Source organism: Camelus dromedarius, chromosome 31 (assembly GCF_036321535.1).
Source record: "Camelus dromedarius isolate mCamDro1 chromosome 31, mCamDro1.pat, whole genome shotgun sequence".
In the NCBI taxonomy this organism is placed as follows: Eukaryota; Metazoa; Chordata; class Mammalia; order Artiodactyla; family Camelidae; genus Camelus; species Camelus dromedarius.
This window is the reverse complement of record NC_087466.1, coordinates 14,379,345-14,405,092: the sequence shown is the minus strand read 5'-3', so window position 1 is coordinate 14,405,092 and position 25,748 is coordinate 14,379,345. Positions and strand designations below refer to the sequence as shown.

Below are 25,748 nucleotides of genomic sequence, written 5' to 3'. Positions count from 1 at the left end.
CCCTAATGGCTGATGAAATTGAACATCTTTTCATGTACTTATTTGTCATTTGTATATCCTCTTTAGTGAAATTTGTGTTTGTCTTTGCCCATTTTCTAATTAGACTTTTTTGCCTTTTTTTTTTTTCTAACTGTTAAGTTTTGAGAGTTCTTGATATATTCTACATACTAGTCTCTTGTCGGATATATGGTTTACAAATATTTTCTCTCAGTCCGTAACTTGTCATCCTTTTAGTGGGGTCTTTTGTTGCAGAGCAGAGGCTTTAATTTTTGATTAAGTCCAATTTGTCAGTTTTTCTTTTTATGGATCATGCTTTTGGTGTCAAGTCTAAGAACTCTTTGCCCGTGGCTAGATCCCCCAAATTTTCTCCTATGCTTTTTTCTTAAACATTTTATACACTTATGTTTACGTTTAAATCTGTAATACATTTTGAGTTAATTTTTGTTTAAGGTATGAGGTTTAGTTCAAGGTTTATTTTTAGCCTATGGATCTTCATTTACTGGAGCACCATTTGTTGAAAGGGTATCCTTCCTCCATTGAATTACTTTTGCACTTTGTCAAAAATCATTTGGGCTTATCTGTGTGTGTCTATTTCTGGGTGTTCTCTTCTGCTCGGTTGATCTTTGTGTCTCTCTCTCCACCAGTACCAAACTATGTTGATTATTCTAGCTGTATAGTAAGGCTCAGTATCGGGTAAAGTCACTCCTGATATTTATTCATTTTCAAGATTGTTGAGCTATTCTAGCTCTTTTGCCTTTCCATATAAATTTAGAATTTTTGCTACGTCTACCAAAAAACCTTGCTGGGATTTTGATACGAATTGCATTAAAACTATACGTCAATCTGGAGAGGACTGACATTTCTTTCTACATTGAGTCTTCTGATCCTTGAGCATGGTATGTCTTTTCATTTACTTAAATCTTTGATTTCTTTCATCAATAGTTTATAAATTGTCAGCATGCAGATTATTTACATCTTTTTTTAAGTTCATACCCAAGTATTTCATTTTCTGTGGAGTGATTATAAATGATACTGTTTTAAATGTCAGTATCTGCACACATGTTTATTGTTAGTATATAGAAATGACATTGATTTTTACAGACTGCTTTTACATCTTTGTGACCTTGCTCAACTCACTTATTTGTTCTAGTGGTTTTATAGATTCCTTGGGATCTGCTACACAGACAATCATATATCTGCAAATAGTACCGTTTTATTTCTTTCTTTCCAGTCTGTGTGTCTTTTTCTTTTTCTTGCCTAATTGTCCTGGCTAGAATCTTCAGTACAATGTTGAGTAGAAGTGACAAGAGAGGAAATCCTTGTTTTGTTCCTGATCCTAGGAAGAAACCATCGTTTTTCACCATTAAGTATGATGTTTGCTTTTGTTTATTTTTTTGGTGGATGCTCTCTATCAAGTTGAAGTAGTTCTCTTCTGTTCCTAACTTGCTAAGAGTTTTTATCATAAATGAGTGTTGGATTATGTCAGATTTTTCTACATTGGTTGATATGATTACATGATTTTTCTTCTTTAGCTTGTCGATGTGGTCGCTTACATTCACATGTTGAACCACCCTTGCATACCTTAAATAAATCCTTCTTCGTCATGGTGTGTAATTCTTTTTACAGATTGTCAGAGTCAATTTGCTAGTATTTTGTTGAGGATTTTTGTGTCAAAGTTCATGAGAGAGATTGGTTTGTAGTTTTTGTTGTTTTTGTCATGCCTTTGTCTGGTTTTGGTGTCATTGTAATATTGGCCTCATAAAATGAGTTTGGAAGTATTCCTTCCTCTTCTATTTTCTGGAAGAAATTATGTAAAACTTGTGTTAATTCTTCTTTAAATATTAGATGATATTTTCCAGTGAAGTCATCTGGGCCTGGGGATTTCTCTTTCGGGACCCTTTACATTACAAATTTGATTTTATGGTTATAGAACTATTCAAGTTATCTAATATTGATGGATTTTTGATGGTCTGTGGTTTTGAAGAAATTGATCTGTTTATTCTAAGCTGTCAAATTTGTGAACATAAAGTTGTTCATGGTATTCTGTTACTATCCTTTTAATGGCTACAAGATCTATTAAAATAGCTCCTGTCTCATGCTTGATATTAGTGATTTATCTCTTCTCTCTTCTTTGTCAGTCTTGCTAGTGGTTTATCAGTCTTGATTCTTTTTCAAAGAATCATCTTTAAATTTCGTTGATTTTGCTTGTTTTTTTCCTCTTTTCAATTTCATAGATTTCTGCTCTTAATTTATTATTTCCTTTCCTCTGCTTACTTTGGTTTTGTGTTGCTAATCTTTTTCTAGGTTCTTAAGTTCCCTTTATGGAAAATTATATCATTGAGCAGTGGGGAGTGACTGACTTAATGACAGGACAACAGCATAGTTGCTTTCTGTGTATCCTAAGGAAGGAATGCAGAAAAAAAAAATTGAATGAAGACACTTTATTTATTCTTATCTAACTGTAGCCTTATATTAAAAGAGAAGTATAAAATATTTCGGTGCTACTGAGATGTCAGTTGGCCTAGAAATAAAGGAGAAAATTTTCTGTATTGGTAGTTTTAAAAAAGGAAAGGAGAATTCTGTAAGACAGATATATTAATGGAAAAAAGAATAGACAAGAGAAGAGTATCTTAGAAAAGATAACTTTGTTTATAACCAAAGTATGAAAGAATAAAGTCTTATAATAGAAACTGAATGCTGGATAGTGGAGTTGGAGGGGCAAAAAGAAAATATATAAGGAAAGAAAAGACTATCTATAGTTTTAAAAAAATAAACAATTAGTATAAATACTAGAAATTCTTCTTAATTTTCTATGCTATTCATAGGTATTATAGGTATTAGAAGTAAATTCATTTATTTCTAATGTGGTAATAACCATACTCTACCTTTATAAGTTTCAAAATGCTTTTACTTACTAATCATAGATTATATTGTATAACAATTTCTAAAGCTCCTTTACATACATTATTTTATCTGATCCTTGAGATTATCGTAAGGTCAGATATTATTGTCTTCATTTTAGATAAACACCTGGCTCAGAGTCACAGGGCTAGCAAATGGTGCAGCCAAGAGCAGAACCTCGCTTTTTGGTTCCTAATTTAGCGTGGTAGAGCCATTTCCTGGGACCCCATGCTGTTTACCTCTTACATTTATTCCCTCTCTACATCAATTCAGGAATCGAAGGTTAAATGGTATAGACTTCCTCCTAAAAGAAATGGAATTGAATTCCAAGTTACCCTTCTATTCTCTTGGAATTACTCCCTCTTTAAAAGTAATAATATATATGCATGTTGGAAGAAATTCTCCCCCAACATAAGATGAGACCACAGACCTGTGTGTGCCATATGTAGAGTTTTGTGTTGCTTGTTGGTCTATTGTTTTTAATTAATTCTTTTCTTTTATTTTGGGGGGAAGGTAATTAGGTTATTGATTGATTTATTTTGATGGGGGTAACTGGGGATTGAACCCAGGACTTTGTGCATGCGAAACCTGTGCTCTACCACTGAGCAATACGCTCCCCACCACCACTGATTGTTTTTAGTAGGTGGCAGTTAAGCAGAGATGCCAGAAACTCCAGTCTTGTTCTTCACACCAAAGGAAACAGATGTCTCACATTTTCACAAAGTTTATGGCAGTTCAGACTTATGACCCTCCTAAAGATAAATGAGAGCTGTCAAACCAAAGGGTCCTTGTTCACCAAGATTGCCTTCTGCTGCTTTTTACCCATTTCTGTCTCCTTCTTCCTCCCTAACCCTTCTTCTGTCTTTTTTCTTTTTCTTCTTTTTTTTCCCCCCTTTTTCCCTCCTGGGCTTCTTTTTCTTTCTTGGTTTGTTTGGTTTTTTTCCTTTTCTTTTTATTATTAGCCAACGCACATGAAGTTTAATTGTCAACTGCTTTCTTTTGCAATCCAGAGGGGCTGCAGTGCAGTATACTTCCTCTTTGTGATAACTTCCTCTTTGCCCTACAATCAGCTGGAACCAGATAAACACAGACATGATATCTTAACTATCTGGAGAGTGCCTAGGGCCTGGGTTATGATAATGGAGTTTCAGTCAAGAATTTGAACACTACCTAAAAATACACTATGCTGCTTTGGTATATTTTAAAATTCACTTAGAAATGGGATTTTTTTTTCTGCCACCAATAGATAGATTTATATTGACATGTATAAATAAACATGTAGCTATTCTCTGCAGTTAAGAGAAGTGGATGTAGACTTACCAGACTTCACTATTCTAATATAACTGGAAACAGTTTCGTTCTTAGACTTAAATATAATCTTTACATTTATTTTCTCAACTGTCATTGTGATTTTTTTATAGTGAAGGTTCTATCTTGTCTCTCATCCTAACATCTCTAAATATAAATAACTTTTCTGTAGAGAAAAAGAGACAGGAAATGAGAGTTCACATTTTAAGACTTGTCATTTTCTAAAAAGTGCACATCATTGAACACCTAATAAATCCCCCCCAAATGTTGAAGATACCCAAATTTTTTTTAATTGTTATTAAGCCAGAGTTCTAACTTAATGGTAAACATTGACAGTGTATTGTCATTCTTCAGTCATTATTTACAAGACTCAAAAGGCAAATAGCCTATTGCTTTGCTTTATGTTTCTGGTCAGCCACATATCAGAGTTCCATTTTTAAGTCATGGCAGAAGTGGCTTTACATAACCACTTAATGCAAATCCTGATTAAGTTTTGTCAAAGAAGTCATCTGGTATCTGTATACAAAATAACAGAATTGAGGGGCTATTTATTTTCCATGTCCTTTGATTTTTATCTGGCTCTGCTATTCTTATTTAAAAAGAGCAGAGAGAATGACCTTCCGAGTGTAAGCCAAAGTCATAGAATATAGCTCAGCTTCATATCTTGATATAAAAATCTTGTTCCTCCAATGCCTATAAGTAGGAAATGTATAGAAAATGACTCATGGCATAGAATACAGTCTTTTTGCTATTTATGGTTCTGGCAAATATTTAACATTAATCTTAACACATTATCTTCCTCTTCTCCGTTTTACTTTTCCTAAATATGCTCTGAAATAAATAATATATAATATTTTTGATATTTTGCTAAGTTTTAAAAGGTTGAGAATCAATTTTTTTTAGGGTTTTGTTTTTTTTCTGTTGGGGAGGTAATTGGGTTTATTTATTATTTATTTCTTTTAATGGAGGTACTGGGGATTGAACCCAGGACCTCGTGCATGTTAAGCATGTGCTCTACCACTGAGCTACACCTTCCCCCAAGAATCAATTTGAATTGCTTTGGAATTCAAGTTTTTCAGGACACAGAATCCTGGTGTGTTCCCATGTTAATTCTGGAGAAAATAACCCAAATTTCGAGAACTAAATCACCATTCCTAGTAGAAGGAGATAATCACACCATTTCCTTCAGGGAACATTGCAAACATCGTGCTTAAAGCAAGGTCCAAGGTCCAAACATCTATATTCTGTTACCCAGTTTGTTGGTTGTGTTTATTCGTCATGAACTCGCTGTCATGCTGTCTTGCCTCCAAGCCTTTGTGTTAACTACCCCCTGCTTCAGATACTTTTTGGTTTCTCTGGGACTTTCTTACCCTCTTCCCTCAAGAGACTGGGTTACAGAAACTTTATGTGTGCTACACTTTTCTGTTACTGCCTTTGCTTCTGGCTTGCTTTCTCACTAAATATGATCTCCTTGAGAACAGAAAACTTAACACGTTCGTGATTATGTCTTTACTTGGCCTAAAGCGTGGCACATAACAAGTGTTAAATAAATGAGTACAATTTACAGGAAAAATCGTTGCTTAATTTCATATTGCTTTCAGATTTAAAAGCCATTATAAATCCCTTATACCAAAATATTTGTTATCTTGATGAATACTACACTTTTGTGTACAAGTGGGGAGTTTCAGTAATTCAGTTATATTTTAAATTTGGGGACTGGGAATGGATTCTTTAGTATGAGATCTCCAATTGCCTTTGAAGAAAAAAAATTTTAGCTCATCTACCCAGAGGAAATAATTAGTATAATATGTTACTCATTAATGTGAATTTTTGAAATAGCTGAGTTGTTTGTTTTTTTAATAGTAAACTAGAGAGTTTGCTGTATCCTAGTATAGAGCTTTGAGCTTAAGTAGAGTCTGGTTCTGCATCCTCATGTAAGTGTGAGTAGAGCATTAACTTAGTTGTTTCTTCCATAGACTACAAACTTCCTGAAAGTAAAGTTTGGGGCTATCGTATTTTTGTGAAAATTTGTGAAAGGAAGGGAACATTACAGTGGAAATCTTAGTTCTTTATGTGAACTCTGTATGGTAGAATGCATATATGGCCAATTTCAAAAAATAGAACTTGTATTCTAAATATAAAATGCTTTCTGAAAATAAGCAAAAAGGTCCTATTAGGATTAGGAAAACCACAACTTTGGGATTGGTTTTATACAATATTGTCAAGTCTTCCAGGCCAAGTGGGTCTAAAAATTAAACCATAAAGAGCAAATGGACTTTTCAAATTTTATCTACCAATAAAAATTGGGAAGGACAGTGTTTGTGGTCTCTAAGTAGATCTTTATTCAGGAAGACATAAAATGGAAACTCTAAATGCCAATATTCCTGAGGCTTATTTGTGAACATTATATTTTAGGATTTTTATAAAAGTTCATCTTCTGCCAAAAAGGAAACTTGAGTTTGAGAACCAGTCTCCAAGGACTTGATACTGAATGAATTTAACTGTTTGTCTAACATTGGTTGATTTCATTATTTTTGGCACAAGATCAGAATAGCTTAGACATAGCATCTGTATGAATGTTTATGAGAATTTTCCTTCACTATTATGATTTCTCAACATATGTAAATACATTTCTTTCGGAGTGATATATGTTTACATTATATAAACAAGTAGTTCAAACTTGTTTAGACTTTAACTTTCATGCTGTGATTATAAAGTTAATGAAACGAACTTTCACTAGTCCTGGTTCTTAACCTTTTCAGGAACTCAGCTTCTTCCTCTGTACAATTGGGATAATAGTGCCTACCTCTTAGGACTTTTGTGGGAATTAACTGACATAGTATACATAAAACCTCCAGCACAAAATAAGCATTTCATAGATAGACAGTGATAGGGTGAAATCAATAGTTATTTTTATTATTAAAGCCATGTGCAGGGATTGTGTTAGGTATTTCGCTTGCTTGTTTGTTTTTGATCATGTGATCCTAGATTAGCCCAAATGTGTCTTTTAAATAAGAAATAACCATTAAGGAATACTTTGCAGTAATCATGTAGTGATCTCTTTAGGCTGATAGTGAAGATATGTGTCAGCAGGTTGCAGATTAATATTTATGGCATGACTCCATTTGTGTAATAAAGAGGGGTTTATCATTACACATATTTAAGGAAAAGTTTTTGAAGAATACACAGTAGTTTCTTAGGAATTACTTTTGAGGAATGAGAATGGGGAGACCAAGTAGAGAGGGAAACTTTCATCTGTACCCCCTTGTACAGCTGAAATGTTGTTGAATGTTGTTGAACATGTATTACTTTTATAATAAAAAACAAAAATAAAGACCATTGAATGTTTTGGCAGCAATTGGTAGACTGAGGATTGTAAATAGAATAAACTGCCTAATGTGCTGGTGAAATCTAAGAGTAAGTTTTTTTTTTTTTTTATCATAACTGATAACATCAGTAGAATTAAATCCATAATTATAAAAATGAAGATATAATGATGAATTATATAGAGAGGTTGCTGTTAAAATTATAATTCATTAATCCAAAATGCCTTGCACGATGCTGGGTACCTTAAAGATGTATTCCTTATAGTTTTAAATTCAGAGTAATTTCTGTTCTGTAAAAAATGCAAACAATACAGAAAAGTTGAAAATGAAATTCCTCTGTAGTAACACCACCACTGAAGTTTATTTACTGTTAGTGATTTGATGTATATTTTTCTGCAATTTTTTCTATGGGCTTATGTAAACCCATATATAATTATATGCATATATTTCTTAAATAAAAATGAGATATTATTATATGTACTGTTCTGCAACATGCTTTTTTTTCACTTGATACATTTATATAAGTATGTAACTATATAAGTATATAACTATATACTTATCTCTTTCTTTTAACTAAACTGTTATGCCATAATTTACTCAATTTTGTTGATGAAAGTTAAAGTTCTTTGCATTGCCTTGCTGTGTTGAACACTCCTATCTTGTTATGTATTTCTATAGAATAAATGCCCAGAAGTAGAATTTTCAGATGACAAGGTATCTTTATTTTAAAATTTGATAGCCAGGGCCAGATAGCCCACCAGTGAAATTGCCTTACGCTTCCAGCAGATTGCAGGGAGACGGGTTGATAATCAAGTATATGAAACAAAGAGTATACGAAATGATAGCAAAATGCTGTTTATTGGTGGGCTTGTGCCAAAACAGATCTCTCATCTACTAGGCAAGAATAACATTTTTTAACAAGGGGAACAGAAAAAAAGGATGTACTGTCCTATTGGGTATCCCAGCATTCCTAGTATGCTGTCTTGTTTCATTATTCATGTGCTGGCAGCATCTGCTTCAAGATGTGATGGTTCAACTTGTGTAAACCTATTTTTCAAAACATAAAGAAGTCATACACCTTTATAAGACCACTAAATTTCGTTCGACCTGTTATCCTATATTTCACTAGACGTACGATTAAAAGAGATTACAAGTAGTTTACCATTAAATGGGGAAATGTTAAATTTTACTAATCATGCTAAAATGTAAATTAAAGTAAGGCTAAGTATCATAATTATTACAAATACCTTTTGACACATCAATTTCACATATAGAAATTTATCCCAAGCAAATAATTACGGGTACATCACCACCATCTATTTCCTGAACTTTTTTGTCATCCCAAACAGAAACTCTGTATTCATTAAGCACTAACTCACCATTCTCTCCTCTTTGTCCAGGCCCTGGTAACTTCTCATCTACCTTCTGTCATACGAATTTGCCTCTTCTAGATATTTTGTGCAAGTGGAATCATGTTATATTTGTCCTTTTGTGTCTGTCTTATTTCAATTAGTGTAATATTTTCAAGGTTCATCCATGTTATAACATGTACCAAAACTTCATTTCTTTTTATGGCTGAAAAATACTCCTTTGTATGTATAAACCACATTTTGTTTATTCATTTATCTGTTGATAGACACAGGCTGTTCCCACCTTTTGGCTATGAATAATTCTGCTATGAACATTGGTGCACAGATATCTGTTTGAGTCCCTTTTGGATGTATGCCTAGGAGAAGAATTGCTGGGTCATATGGTAATACTATGTTTAACTTTCTGAGGAGCCACCAAAGTGTTTTCCACAGCAGCTGCAGCATTTTTTATTTCTACCACCAAAGTAAGGGGGTTCAGATGTTTCCATATCCCGGCCAACACTTATTTTCTTTTTCCTTTTTTTTTTTTCTTCTTTAAATTATAGCCGTCCTTAGGTGTGAAGTGGTAGCTCATTCAGTTTTTTTTTTTTTAATTAAAAAAATTTTCTTTTTAGGTGGGGAGGTAATTAGGTTTACTTATTTATTTATTTCTTTTGGAGGAGGTACTGGGGATTGAAACCCAGACCTCGTGCCTGCTGAGCATGCGCTCTGTCACTTGAGCTGTATATCCTCCCCCCAGCTCATTCTGTTTTTGATTTACATTTACCTAGTGACTAATAGTGTTAAACATTTTTTCAAGTGCTTATCTTTGGACAGATATCTAGTCAAATACTTCTCCTGTCTTAAAATTGGGTTATTTGTTTTTTATGTTGTTGAGTTGCAGGAGTTCTTTACATATTTTAGACATTAGCATTAGAAATAAATTGAGGGGAGATCAAAGAAATCAAATAATTAGAAACAGCCTTTGAGTCACATATAGGCAATTTCCCATCCCATTACCCTTGCAGGCTTTGCCAGTGTACTTATGTTGGCATCAATACCTCATAATAACCTCCCTTCTCTCACCATCCTAAAAATACCCCATCAGCAACCAAACTGTCCTGCATCAATATCACCAGCTTACGGTGAGCTTGGAGAACTATCCAATCCAAAATTTACAGTCTCCTTTACTTACTATTTTCCCATCAATTTTCCTTTGTCATTTACTTAAAATTTAGTTAATTTTACTCCAACAAAGTTTTTTCTGTCATGTGAATATATATATTCACTCTTTCCCAAGACTCTCATAGTTACCTCAAATAACTGTTCGATCTAGTCTCTTCTATTTTTAAATCCTCCTCTTTTGGGGGAGGAAGTTGGGTTTTTTTTTTTTTTAACATTAAAATAACTAACATCTATGAACCTATCTCTTAGAATTAATTTTTTAAAGAAATACAGCATTATGTAATTGAAGTCTCTTGTACGCTTTCCAATTCTTTCCCAGAGGCATCTCCTCTTTGGAAGTTGGTGTGTATCCCTCCCCTTCCAACTTGTACTCTAATTATAAGTGTGCCTCTACAAATAATAACGTTTTTTGTGTTGAAATTTGCACAAATTTCAATATATTGTACATATGATTCTTCAACTTGATTTTTCCTTCATTATGTTTTTGAGACTTAATGTATATAAAAACATTTAGATCAGGTTCATTGATTTAAACTATGACATGTCTTTTACATAGGATCATTATACCATGATTATTTTTCTCTATTGATAGGTGTTTAAGTTGTTTCTCATTTTTTTTTACTGTTACAGTGCCTTAATGAATATTCATATGCCCATGTGGGAGTCATGTTCTATGCACATCTCCAACTTCGCTAGATAAATGCTAAATTATGCTGACAAAATGGTTACAGTGATATTTCCTTTTTACTTTATTTCTGAGCAAAAATATGGTGTTGATCATGACTGGTAAGCATTGTTATAATGGAAAGGACACTGGATGAAAATTAGAATGGAGTTTCAGCTCCAGAACTAATTGCTTAGATAACTTATTTAAAGTTATTCCATCTATCTGAGTCTGTTTCTCCTCCTGCAAAGTAAAGTCAAATTGAATGTAATCTCCAAAGTCTTTTCCAACCCTGATGCTTTGTGGTTTTAGTGCCAATGAAACATGTGTTGAGAGACAGAAGAGCCATACATTTTTTAATGAAATTAAATCTAAGAACTAATGTCAGCAGTCCCTAAAGTCTTTAAGTAGTTCAAAAGTTCAGTTCAAAAGAGTCTCAAATCTCAATTTACTATATAATTTTTATAAACCCTGTCTTAATTCAAGATACAGTTTTAAAATTATTACTCAATTGAATGTTTTCTGATTTGCATAATTAGTTGTATTTCAAGAGTACTTTTTAAAGATATTTTAAAATGCAAAATAAGGTATTAGATTTGCATTATGGTTAACAAATTCTGTGAACTAACCTAAAAACCTAAATTTCTTATGACACATTGATTTGTGGTTAAAACATATTCAGCTACAGACACTTCACTTTAAAGTGAACATTTGGAACCCAATGCTTTTGCAAGCTGGAGACTTCCTGTAACTTTAATTTCAGGAAATCCTAGGCAAATATACAGTTACAACTCTAGAAAATTTATGGATGGTGTGTACTGTGATGGAAATGAAAATGTCACTGCTGAAAGAGTTGCATTTTGGGGGCTTGGAAGGACCAAGAACTTCCTTCTTAGGCTTTGTTTTCTCCACTAGCAGTATCATTCAATTTACTACTCCTGGAGAAAGGCAGACAAGATTAAAGTCATGGTATGGAGAAGTTTTTAACAAATACTTTGCAAAAGGGTGAAGATAACTTTAGGGGCAATGATGGTAAATAACTTATTTGAGTCACCAAATTAAGATGAGCCATAATTATTTATTCCAGTTCGAAATCTTCATTAGAAGTTGTCTTTGCTTTCCTTTAACGTAAAATGTTAGGTTTTCATTTCTGTAAATTTTTGGCCTTAGATTACTGGACAATTCAGTCATCTTTTGTGTTAAAAATTACCATAAGAGTATTTAGTACAACCTTATAAAGGGGTTACTATTGACGATAGTCTTCAAGATATTAAAGTATCCCAGTCTTACTTGAAGGTATAAGATGGCCTTTCTCTCTTTGTAACAAAACTGAGAACACCTTAATTCTATAATGCCCTGCCTGACCTTTCTGCTAGGATCGAGGATTTTCCCTACATGGTTGGCTATCTGTTATATGTGAGTTTTGAACTGTCACTTTTTTTTTAAACATTTTTTATTGATTTATAATCATTTTACAATGTTGTGTCAAATTCCAGTGTAGAGCACAATTTTTCATTTATACATGAACATATATATATTCATTGTAACAATTTTTCTCTGTGAGCTACCATAAGATCTTGTATATATTTCCCTGTGCTATACAGTATAATCTTATTTATCTATTCTACATAAACTGTCACTTTTTAAGATTTCATTTTGTTTGCTTTTAACTTTATTAAATAGCTATTTAGCATGTTTTCTGCCCTTTCCCCCCCTTTAATAATAGGAATTTAAAAATGCATTTTTATTTTTATTTATTATTGTATTATTTTATTTTGGCAAGGGGGAGGTAATTAGGTTTATTTACTTTTAGAGGAGGTACTGGGCATTGAACCCAGGACCTGGTGCATGCTAAGCATGCGCTCTACTACTTGAGCAATACCTCCCCACCAACAGGAATTTTTTTTTAATTTATTTTTTATTTATTTATTTTGGGGGGAGGTAATTAGGTTTTATTGATTGATTGATTTTTGATGGAGGTACTGGAGATTGAACCCAGCACCTCTCACGTGCCAAGCAGACACTCTACCACTGAGCTATACCCTCCCCACCAATAATAGAGATTTTTTTTTTTTTTCAGTTTCATTTTCACTCCGGTTTTTAATACAAGACTCAGCAGAATAAAGCCTCAGCTGATCAGCAGTTTTGATTGATGGAATTCACATCTGTTGTGTTTCCCAAATGTATTTTCCCCCCACCTTTCAACATTCTCATCATGATTTTGTTGTGCTAGATCATGATACTACAGGCCCCTGGTTCAGATCACTGTTACTCAGTAGCCAAAAATAACGTTAAGACTGCAAGGTTGTGACTAAAGCTGTTAGAGACAAACAAAAAATTTATAGTAGAAGTGATACTCTTCTTTTTCTGTTGATTCAGTATGCAACTTTGGGCAGTTAGTTTCATTCCATGTAGCTTTCATTTCTTCATTTGTAAAATGAAGCTAATAGAAGCTGTCTTGTGGATTTTGTAAATAATGCAGTTATAAAACATTTGTGAGTTGTGATGTCTGTTGAATTGGATATTAGTAATAAACCTTTAATAGATATTTTAAGAAGCTATTTTCTCAGAACTATCCATTTCCCTACCCCAAGAAACATACCTTACTTTATTGTAGTTGTCTAAGACATGACTGGTTATAGAGGATAGAAACATGGGTAACTATTATAATCTAAAAGTATAGCATTGTTGCTTATTTTAAAAATCATAGTTGCTTACATAATTTAATCATATCTATTCTGTGAGCTGTTTACTAGTCTTAATAAATGTTAAATTATAAATTCAGGTACTAGATTTTTTCTTAAAATTTTTAATCCTTAATACAAGGGGATTACTTAGGTTTCTGAGTTTTATTCAACTCATCTGCTTTAATTTTCTATAGCTATAATTTTTGTCTAAGGTTTCTTTTATGAAATAAGTAATACAAACATGAAAAACTATTTTGATGATAAATGTTAATTTTTAAACTAGTAATTCAAGTGGTAGAATATTGGGATTATGGTAATCTTTAAATTACAAATGTTCTCAGACTTATCCTTGAGCCTGTTTTGCGTGAATGCCTGAAGAATTTTTTTTTTTTTTGCAATCTTTGGAATTCAGTAGCTTAACTAGGACATGATTCAGTGTTTAATTATTTTATGACGATTTTCCCTGAGATACTGTGTGCCCTTTCAAACTGAATGTAGCTCAGTCTGTATGTAGACTTAAGTCTTGTTTCTAGAAGGTTTCTTTTCAATTTTCTTAATTTAAAAATTTTATTATATATCCATTCTCTTTCAGGATGCTGATTATGAATATGTTCATCTTTAAAATCTTCTGTAATTTTTTAATTTTCTCTAATTATTTTTTAACTTTGTTCAGGGCCTTTTTGTTAATGTTCTTAGTTCTACACTTCACGTCCCTTACTATGCTTTCTATAACATTATAAGTTCTTTGTCCTGCCTCCAGTGCAGGCTTCATTTTGGTAGTGGTTTTATTTCTTTCCACTTCTTTCTTGACTTGTGTCAACTTCTGTTTCAGTCCCTTTTTGGCTTAACTCTTGTATCCCTACTAGGAACTCCTGTTTTATGGACCAATTACTTCATTGAGTTCTTCTTCTTCTTCACTTTTTTTAATTCACTAGCAGTGTGTTCTGACACAACTTCCATCTCGTGCATGACATTTTTTTCTGAAGAGAGCTTTACCTCCCACTTCTTTTCTTTATTTCTTTGTTTTGTTTTTATAACATCTTTACATAGATTTGAAGCTGTTCCCTTTTTATTAATATTCATCCCTAAATTAGATGAATTCTTTGTAGTCTTGTGAGATTCCTAGGGGGAAGGGCCCAAGACCATGTTTTAAGCTAGCGCTAGTAAGAATTTTCCCAACTTAATGATGAAGATCCTTTTAACAAACTTATTTATGAATTCTTTTAGTCTTTACTTTTACTTAGGCAAATGTCATTAAAACAAACTTATTTGCGACTTCTTTTACTCCCTATTTTTACCATGACAACAGAGCTGCTGTTTTATTTTTTTAATTTTGATCTCTAATTTTGAAGGAAAGGCCAATACAAATTTTTCTGGACATAGTTCATTAATTGTACTTAAAAACAAACTTACATGAATATCCACGAAATAGTTTTAAGAAACAGTAGGACTGTACACTATCCATGAATATCTACAGAAATTCTGCAGATGTAGCCAGTAGCTATTATGTATAGATTTACTGAGGAAGTAATGTTGTTTTAAAGTGCCTTATGAATGTGATTAGTTTTCTCACTGCCCTAAAACTCTAAATTCAGAACATGTTAAGGTTATCCTCACTATATGGTTTGCACATTCTTGGCTTTTTTCTGTCCTATACTTTAAATCCCTCCTCCATACTCTCTCCTACAATAGGAGAAAAGATCTACCAACATCACCAAGTAAATGTGGTAAACCTATTTATATGGCTAGTTGCAGTATAATAGAAGGATGATTATAACATTTAATAGGTTATATCAAATAGATATTTTATATTAAATAGATAAATTCTTGAAATCTTCCCAAGCAAAATTATGGATAATTTTTTATTTTTCTTTTAAAACATTTTAAAACTATGTAATATAAAGAAGGGAATAGAAAGGTTTCAGGGACTAAATTTGAGAGCTCAGTTAGTTAAGAAGACCTAAATATCAGAAAGAGGTGGACCATAGACATTTTGTATAGCGTCCACCATTTCCCAGAGCCATTTTGGGGTAACACCCTTGGTATACTGAAACTTGGTATACAGAAACATTGGTATACTGGGAAATGTGAGAAACTGGAAATCAGATACTATTCATAAAAGAATCAGAATAATAATAGCAGATCTTCCTATCTTAACCAAGATGTTATAATAATTGAATGTGATTAGGTATGTGAAAGAAAGCACTTTATCCAAATGTTGTTGTTATTTGTTAAAATTTAAAAAGAGACCAAACTTGTTTCCAGCAGCCTTTTCAAGCAGCTGGAGCAAATCCCAGCATCTACCTTGGAGTGCCAAACCCTCTTTTTCTATGACCAGTGAAGATGCTAACAAGTCTTAAAACTACTCATTGGAGCAGTACGCAGCCACACATTTGTAGTGTTTGAGTAACAAGATCCCATTTTCTTGGGTAGAGTGTTTAGTATTTAGAAATCTTTTAAGGGAAGAACCCCCTGAACTTCGTTAATAGCTCTGGGAGGAAACTATTAACTTCTAGAGAGTTGTGGGACTCTACTCTCGAGTGCTTGGAAATTTGTCAAACAGTAGGAGGAAGGAAGGGGTAGGTGTAACTGCTCTCCTAGACCCTGTGAAAACACACATACACGTATACACTCTCCCTGCTCCGTGATAACTAAATGCAACAGTTCCTGTTTCCTATTGTGTTTCCCTTTCATTCCTGTTTAAAATAAAGACAGCCTGGTCAGGAGCTAACTAAATGTGACCAGTCTGAGGAGAAGGTTTTAGAGTGAGAATGAGAGGGATGGCATGGGTGGTGGTCCCTTCCTGTCTCAGAGGTGATGCCAATAAAAACAATTAAATTACCACAGGAGCCTAGGGTCAGAGTTAGACTTTAGATCTTAGCTTTTTGTTTCACAAGTGATTTCAAAGAAGGAGTGTGAAAGCACCAGTGACGGTGAGGAGGGAGAGGCTGGTGGAAGGTTGATTTATACAATGGTCAAACAGTGCTGAAACCTCGGTACTTCTTGCACAATCAGTCAAGAGACATGTCAGCAATTCCTGAGGCAATGATACAGTCTTTATTGTTTAGTTATGAGAATCATTATTATTCATTTTCGATATAATTACCGGTGTTTTTTGAGCTATCTAAAACTGTGCTGTCCAGAATGGTAGCTGCTAGCCGTGTAACTATTTAAGTTAAAATTTAATTAAAATTTTAACAAGATTGCAAATTCAGTTCCTCAGTCACACTAGCCACATTTCAAGTGCTTAATAGCCACATGTGGTTACTGACTGCTATATTGGACAGTGCAAATATAGACTATTTCCTTCGTCATGAAACATTCTAGTTGAAAGTACTGATCTAGAACAAACTCTGAGAGCAAAAATTTAATGTTAAATATATGTCGTTGACAATCAAATGATTAAGGTTCAAAGTACAGTATGTAAAATAATTGCCTTTTTTTAAATTGAAGTATAGTCAGTTTATAGTGTCAATTCCTGATGTACAGCATAATGTTTCAGTCATACACATACATACATAAATTCATTTTCATATTCTTTTTCATTATAGGTTACTACAAGATACTGAATATAGCTCCCTGTGCTATACAGAAGACACTTGTTTATCTATTTTATGTATAGTAGTTAATATTTGCAAATCTCAAACCTTCAGTTTATCCCTTCCCACCCCCTATCTCTTCACTAACCATAAATTTGTTTACTATGTCTGTGAGTCTGTTTCTGTTTTGTAGATAAGTTCATTAATGTCTTCTTTTTTCTTTTTTTAGATTCTACATATGAGTGATACCATGTGGTATTCTTCTTTCTCTTTCTGGCTTACTTCACTTAGAATGACAATCTCCAGGTCCATCCATGTTGCTGCAAATGGCATTATTTTATTCTTTTTTATAGATGAGTAATATTCCATTGTGTAAATATACTACAGCTTCTTTATCCAGTCATCTGTCAGTGGACAATAATTTCCTTTTAAAGATGAAACCTCCATTGTGGCAGGATTATTCTAGGCATAAATAATATTTCTAAAATGAGCATAAGTGTCTATTAAATAAAAGGACAGATCATTGTTAATTTTAGATTCAAGGACTTTAGGGAAACATGTATGGATTTTTTTTTTTAAAAGGAGGTAATTTTCATTCAATTCACAATCCTTAAACACAAAATAAGTCGAGATGAAAAATGTAGACACAGTATTGGTATAATGAAAGTTACTGGTAAATAAAGGATAGAGCATGAAAAATCTGATTCAAACAATTACATAGGATCATTATACATTATTTTTTATTTTATGAAACCAAGATGTCCTCTTGAACATAAAGAGGACATAAAATCACTTAAATGTGATTTCTGTGACAAAATTTAAATATCAGTAAAAGAAGACTGATCAGATCCTTAATTCTAATGTAATATTGAGTTTTATTACTATATCCAGAGCAGCAAGGGGGAATACTTGAATTATGGGGAATTGAGCCCATTTTTTGGCATATATAGAAAAGTAAAAATTTAACAGTTAAGCACTTCATACTCTCTATATATGCTCTACACAGACTATCACATTTAATTATTTCATTTATTAGTAGTAATGGATGAAGTTTATTGAATGCTTATTCTGTGCCAGCCACCTTGCTTAACACTTTGCATGCACTGTCTTAAGAAATCTTCACAATATACAATCTTATTAGTTAGATATGTTTATTATGTCCATTTTACAGATGAGGAAATTGAACCTTGGAGAGTTTTGAAACTTGCCCACAATCATATGGCTCGTTAGGGATAGACCTGGGTTTTGAATGCAGTTCTGCTTTAATCAAAACCCCATGCCCTTAACCATGGTTGCCTTTCTACGCAGCAGGCTGAAGACCATATTAATAAAGAGCAGAGCAGGATTTAAATATATCCCTTTCTAACTTAAGATGTCATGTTCTCTCTAGTTTGTCATATGCCTCTCATATCAACTGTAAACAGGAAGAAATGACCATAATTTTATAATATTGAATGGAAATTCTTAAACTATTTTGGCACAGTTTTCCTAAATTTATTACACATCATGATTTAAGAATGCTGTGTGAACAAATTGCTAAAAATCCCACAAATTAAAACAAACTGAAATACAAGTAGTGTTCATGTGACTTTCAAAAATCAAAAGCCTTAAAGCAATAGAGATGTTATTTATCAGAGGCTTATTTTAACATTGTCTTAATTTCAAATTGCATTCATTTTTTAGAGAACATTGGAACCTTACAAACTTGTTAAGGGATATTTAGGGAGTTCCTTATTTGTAAACATAAATTATGATAATTTTCCTAAACTGGGTTATGAAGAAATAATCGAACATCATACCAAGACACTAGAAAGGGGCAATCAATAATCAAAGACCCAGTAGTGAAAGCCTCTTTTTTGAATATATTTTGCAGTTAGCCTAGTCCCAAACTGTCCATGTCTATTCTGAGACCTTTGAGGGCCCTAGTGCTCAGTCTGAGAAATCTCACCAAATATGAAGTATCTAGAAAGTAAAAATTAAAAGAGAAGCTAAGTTCTCTTCAGTTGTCTTCAGTAGAATTTATCTCCAAGTGAATGAAATGTAATTCAGCCAGTTGAATCACTATTGAACTATTTTATTGTATTGGAACTCAGAAAAGAATTTTGTTTGAAAAGTACTGCTTGCCATTTCAACAACTTAAAACGATAGTCTGTTCAATCACTTCATAACAAAGCAGTGTGGAGAATGACTTTGCTGAAACGGTGCCAAAGTCTCTCCAGCAAAGTCACGTTGGCATGAGGCAGCAAAAGGGAAGGGCAGGACCAGGAAAGTAAAGAAGAGTTAACTAGACTTTATTTATTAGCTAACATTTAAAATATGAGAGCAATAAGGAAATAATTAACAATAATACGTGAAGCCATCTTCCGGAAAGTTACCGTCTAATTGAGAGAGACCCAATTCGTATGAAATAATATGAGATTTGCAAAGTAACATTAACACAGAGAAAATAGTGCGTAGATAAAAGTCCATGCGAAAGAAACTTTTTTACGATATTGTTTTTGTTACAATGGAATTGATTTACTCAGTCTTTCATCAACTATGTTTTGCACAAGTACTCTGTCAGACGATTTAAGGGGAGGAATAAGTTAAGAGTTTGGAATTAACAGATACATACTACTGTATATAAAATAGATAAACAACAAAATCCTGCTGTATAGCACAGGGAACTATATTCAACGTCTTGTAATAACCCACAATGGAAAAGAATTGAAAAAGAATATATATATTATTCTGTTATGCATATATATATACGTGTATGTATTTATAGCTGAATCACTTTGCTGTATGCCTGAAACTAACATGACATTGTAAATCAACTATACTGCAATAAAACAAACAAACAAGCATTGTTTCAGGCGTTGGAGATGCAATAGTGAACAAAAAAAACCTATCCTAAGGAGTTTACATTTTTAGAAGGGGAGACAGAACACAGTCTGTTAGAAGGTGATAAATTCTATGGAGTATAAAAGCAGAGAAGATGGACAAGGGGGAGAGGTTACAATTTTGAAAAGGGTGATTAGAATTTATAATACGTCTTTTATTAAAATGATACTAGTCTATAGAAGCCAAAGTTGAAACAGGGCCAAGCGCTTCTCTCTAGGGAAGGAATCTGTGAATGAGAATGGTGTCAGGTATTTTATATCCCTTTCCTGGCTCCAGATATGTCTTTGTTTGGGTGGGTGTTTAGAAGTACATTTGGTGTTTTGGTAGTGTCCATTGGCCCCTGAGATAAAATAGGGGGACGGGGGCAGGAGTGCTAGAAGATATTATCTTTGATAGTAGAGCACAGTTCCACTCACCTTCCCCTGAGATCTCAGCACACACTATATGCAGTTGTGAAGCATTACTTTTACTGAATAGTATTCGGGATAATGAGATTTTCACTTGTAGAAATTTTTTTTTCTCTATCTTCTTAAAACCTTGAGAAGCCATCATAGTTAAGAAAAATCTGTCTCTTCTATGTCTCTTTATAAAACCAAGTCTATCAAGGTATTGGCACTGAATAGTTGTTTATTCATTGAGTGAATAATTCATGCAGAGAATGTTTTTCTTTTTCAAGTGTATCCGAGTTATTTCTTTGCCACAGTTTGAAAGAATAACTATTAGCTGTCCTTATCTCTTCCTTTCCGCTGACCCCTTCCCTCTTTCTTCAGGCAAGCTCAGATCTCTGTTCATCTACAAAAACCGGTACTACTCTGTTTTGTTTTACTCTAGTGTGCCTGTAAGCACCCTCTGCTCCTGCCCCACCCTGGCCTACATTTCCTTCCCTTTTTTCCCTCCCATCCCAGCCTCATTCCTGCAGACTGAAGTGATTTTCTCAAAGATCACCAGTAATTTCCACTTTGCCAACGTTCATCATCTTTTCTCTTTATTTAACCTGTCCACTTGATCTCTTTGAAAATCTCCCTCCTTGCATTATATCCCTTAAGTGAGATAAATGAAAGCATATCATAATGTCTGACACAAGAAAGTACTCAACAAATAAATGTTGGTTGAATCTGAACTGAATATGACTTTATACTGTCTGAGTTCTATTCAAGCTCAATGCCTTATATATTGTGGGTAACTCGGTGCGTTTTGATTTGTTTTATGTATAAATGAATGTGTTAATCTGTCCCTTCTTCTTTGTCTCCTTTCATGGTTCTTCCTCTTTTTGACCTCAATCGTATGCTTATAAGAATGTGTATATTAATTACTGTGCTGAAGGCTTTATATTCATTATGTCATTTATTTCTCACAACCACTTGATATGGTAGTTATTCTTATTTCTCTTTTACTGATGAGGAAAATGAGACTTAGAACTCTTCAATGGCTTCGCAGGCTCATATGTTTAGCTAGTACATGGTGAAGCCACCAGTTAAACTAATTGAGTTGTTCTAAAGGACTCAGATACTATTTAGCTCTCTGCCCATTCTTTACACCCTTCTCGCCCTTGTAGGGGCCGTCCATGATTTCAGTTGGCAGTTATATGCGAGTGACACCACAATCAATGCTTTAAGAATGGACATTGTGGGGAGGGATAAATTAGGAGTTTGGGATTAACAGATAAACACTACTGTATAGAAGAACTGTATTCAGTATCTTGTAATAACCTGTAATGGAAAATAATCTGAAAAAGAATAAGTATATGTATACATATAATGGAATCACTTTGCTGTACACCTGCAACACTGTAAATCAACTATACTTCAATTAAAAAAAATTGTCATTGCATGCCATTTCTCCAACTGCCTGTTCTGAGCTCTCTTGTTATCATGTTGAACTCAGCCTGTTTGAAACAGACCTCATCAGTATTACCTCAGAATGTACTCCTTTTAGTGATTTAGTTGTAAAACTTCCATCATCCTGATCACTCAGACTTGAAACCATCTTTAGCTTCTTTTTCTTTTCCATTTCCTTATCTTACACTCACATCACCTGATACAGTATTATTCCCAAGGGATACACAAATACATGACTAATCCTTACACATGTCTACCACAGGTAGCAAAGTCAATCTGAGCCATGTCTTTATTACTTCCCTTTAATTAATAACTTACTTATTGTCCTCTGTCATTTTATTTTGGTTCTTGGTGGAGGGGTCAGTAATTAGGTTTATTTATTTATTTATGTTTAATGGAGTTTCTGGGGATTGAATCCAGGACCTCATGCATGCCAAGCACGGGCTCTACCACTGAGCTATACCCTCCTCTCCACCCCACCCACATCATTTTAGAAACATACCATGAAAAACCTAATGAGAGCTGTTGGAAATTTTAGACATATTTGAAACTATTTTCCCAGAATTGTGCAAACTGGATAAATGACATATACTGCTAACTTACTGCTTCCTCCTACAGTGGGGAAGACTTTGTTTAAGAGATATTTTGAGGAGTTAGAAAGGTATCCCTGTTTCTTTAAGAACATACTATTTATAGGAGCATCAATATACATGGAAAACATAAACTGTCATTTATTTTTATTAACAATAATAGCTAATGAATTTACTCATTGGGGTTTGATATGTGACAGTCAGCCTTCTGCTTGAAATATCTCACGCAATCCTTATAACAACCTATAAGTTACAGGTATTTTTATTATCCCTATTGACCGCTGAGAAATTGACACTTCACAAAAGTTCAGTTGCTTGACCAGTACTGTATGTCAGAGGCAGAAGCACTATTCAAACACAGGTGAGCTTGCATGTGAGTTAATGTTCCTAACTAGCGTGCTCAACTGCCTTCAGTAGTTGGCAGTGGAGATGAGGCCCAGCCCAAACTTGCACTATCATTCATTATGAAACGTAGGGCTCGACCTATTTTTCGTCTTGCTAACATTTTTGCTCTGCCTCCTGACCCCTCCAACAGAGTGGAGGTGATCCATTTGTTGAGGGTAGATAGAGATCACTCTAATTTCCTTCCTTAATCTGGGCAGAAAGTCATGCTTTGTTTTGTTTTCCCCACTTAAAGCTGAGTGAATAAGGACAGAGAATGACACAAGACATATAGAAGAATATCTGAGAACATACAAATATTCTGAAGGAGACATTTTGAGTTTAAATTTTGTTCATAAGTAATGTAATACTGTGAAAGTCAAAGGGAGAGAGTCTGAGAAGTAAAATATATATCATAATATGATCATCTCCAGACTTTCTTATTTTTAATGCGCCCATTCTTGACACACTTTGAACTCTGACTTTTTCTGACCACAACTTCAGTCCTTAATAACTGCAGATTTCAATGAAAATAAAAGAATCTTTGCTGAATCACCATTCATGAATTTTTCTAGCTTTGGGGAGGAGTCTAGCTTCAAAGTACAAAAGTTGCTTGTGGTGAGAAAGGTCCTTAAAATTTCAATGGAAACACTTAAGCAAACTTCTTTTATTGAGTTCCCTCTGTATACCTCTTAGGCACTCTGCTAAGTGCTAGGAATTTTTTTTTTATTTCAACTTCCATTAGCTATTTGGCTTTGATGTTTTCACCTCTTTGCCACTGTAATCAAGCCATCATGATGGTGAAGCTTGTGGCATCATTCTAACCTTTATCAAGCACCAAGGAAACCCAGGCAGATATGAATAGCAGTGGAGAAGGCAAAAAATACAAAATTAACACATCAATACTAAAGGAGAACTAGATTTGGTCATTTCTGGCTGTATGAGAGATAAAAAAAAGAGGAAGGGAGGGTCCTAAGAAAGGAGAAAGATGAGCAGAGAATGAGGAAATAATTAGACCACGGACACATATAATTACTGAGGAACAGAAAGAAGAGCAGAATTCAGGAAGAAAAGAGCACTTTGCATAATATCCTTAAATGTGCTGGAGATTTTTCAGTGTGTGTATGTTTAATGTAGTGAGAAGATTTAGAAACCTTGCTCAAGTTCATCTTTACTCAGGGTAAGGTTTAGGTTTTTGAACTCTCTTCACTATGCTTACTTAATCCTCGCCTCTTTGGTACTCAACCCCCAACCCCAACACACAAACTTGCAGTTGCTCAGAATTATCTCTTTTATCGCTTGATATTCAGCTCACATTTACTTTCTCAGACTTGGGGAAGTCACTACTCAGAGAGATGCAAATGCAGTATTATGCCTGCCAAAGTGCTGAGCAGAAAAGAGACTTCTTTTACACCTTCCATCTTTTGAGCCTTCGGTCCTGCTCTTTCAATCTTTGCTAAATAGTAAATGGGGAGATTGTTGTTCAGATGAACACAAGGGCATTTGCATTTAGGCTGTTTCTAGTCCTAAAGAGATTTTTCACAATTTCCTTATCAGCAAAGTAATTGCCTTGATTTCCTTTTGATGATGTGTCCCAGCTGATATTCTAGAACTAGCACAGAAGCAATTCATACCGTTGTGAAATGGCTCTTGTCCAGTAATCCTGCTTGATTTGTACATATTAGGCTTTAATTACAGGGTTAAGGGGATGGATGGAGAAGAAAGCCCCCAAATTGAACTGTATCAAATCAGCTAGACTCCCTCAACAGAGACTTGCAGGAATACATTTGTATTGTAACTTTTTACCCCTAGTTGTCAGACACAAAGAATAAAACACTTAATTAAAAAATGAAAACAAAAAAATAACCTTTAGTAATTTACACTGAACACAAATAGAACTCTGTTAATAATAGTTCATAAAATTGTGGGAAACCTTAAGTACCATAAACCTATAAAAAGCATCTTAAAACACATTTTGTGCCTTTTTTGATTTGCCATTGTGAGCTGTTATCTTTTTAAGTACTGTGTTCTGATCTCAAAATAGCTATAAAAGGTTGTATGAGTCTAACGGTTTTGTATTAAATTAAAAGTTTACCTATACGAAGGGAGGACAAACAGTGCTGAAACGAGAATATTCTTCAAAGATTTTGGAAGATTATTGTTACCAAACTTGGGTTCACTTGCCATCGCGCAGCAAAGCCAATCTACTGACAATGGGTTGTGGTGAAGGAAAGTACAGTGTTTATTGCAAGGCACCAAGGCACCAGCAAAGAGAATGGGCAGCTCACACTCAAAAGACCTGAACTCCCCAGTGGCTTTCAGGGAAGTGTTTTTTAAGACAACCTTAGAGGTGAGGGTTGCAGGGTGCCTGATCAGGTTGTGGACATTCTTCTGACTGGTTGATGGTGAGGTAATAGGGTAGAGTTTTAGGAATCTCAGTTATCAGCCTTTTGATTTCAACTAGTTTGAGGTCCAGGACCTTGTGGTCAGTGTGTAATCACCATCCTCCACTGGGTGGAGGTCTTAGTTTCTGCAGAACAACTCAAAGATAAGCATCAGATTGTTATTTGTATCCCTTCAGGGGGAACTGGGAGTCCTGTGACTCTACTGTTCTAAGCATTAACTGCTTGAGTCTGTTCTTTGGAACTTTAGTCTATGAGACTAAAGCCTTTTTTCTATAAACAAGAAATGGGGAACATGAAGGCGCTTTTGTACCTGGGAAGGCCCAGCAGGGTCCTGCTCTGTTTTATCTTCATGTTTATATATTTGAAGGATCCTATTTTTGGCTTATTTTAACTTTTTTGGTATAATTTTCATTTTGATTTACTCTTACATAGTCTTTAGCTACTTGGTCTTTTAAAAAATCTAGGACATAACTTATGTATTTAAAAATTATAGTATGAGTTAATGACCTCCTGAGAAATGGCAAGAATTTAAAAGCAGGAAATTTTTTTTCTGACTGGTAAAATTGCCTAGATTTTACTACCAAAATTAGTGCTCCCTGTCTAACTTTAAGGCTTCCATATATACTGATTAAAATGAAATTATTTTGAGCATGAGGAGGTAGAGAATGATAGAGTTTTAAATAAATGTTTTT

The 25,748-nt window shown here is 34.0% G+C and overlaps 1 protein-coding gene and 1 non-coding gene across 4 annotated transcripts in view; one reads left to right on the top strand and one right to left on the bottom strand.

The window, feature by feature from the left end:
• TAOK3 (TAO kinase 3) overlaps positions 1-25,748 on the top strand; it is a 144,424-nt gene that overhangs the window by 25,388 nt on the left and 93,288 nt on the right. The window lies entirely within an intron of this gene.
• On the bottom strand, positions 5,173-5,245 carry TRNAV-AAC (transfer RNA valine (anticodon AAC)). The gene has a single exon. It is a non-coding gene; the product is annotated as a tRNA-Val (tRNA).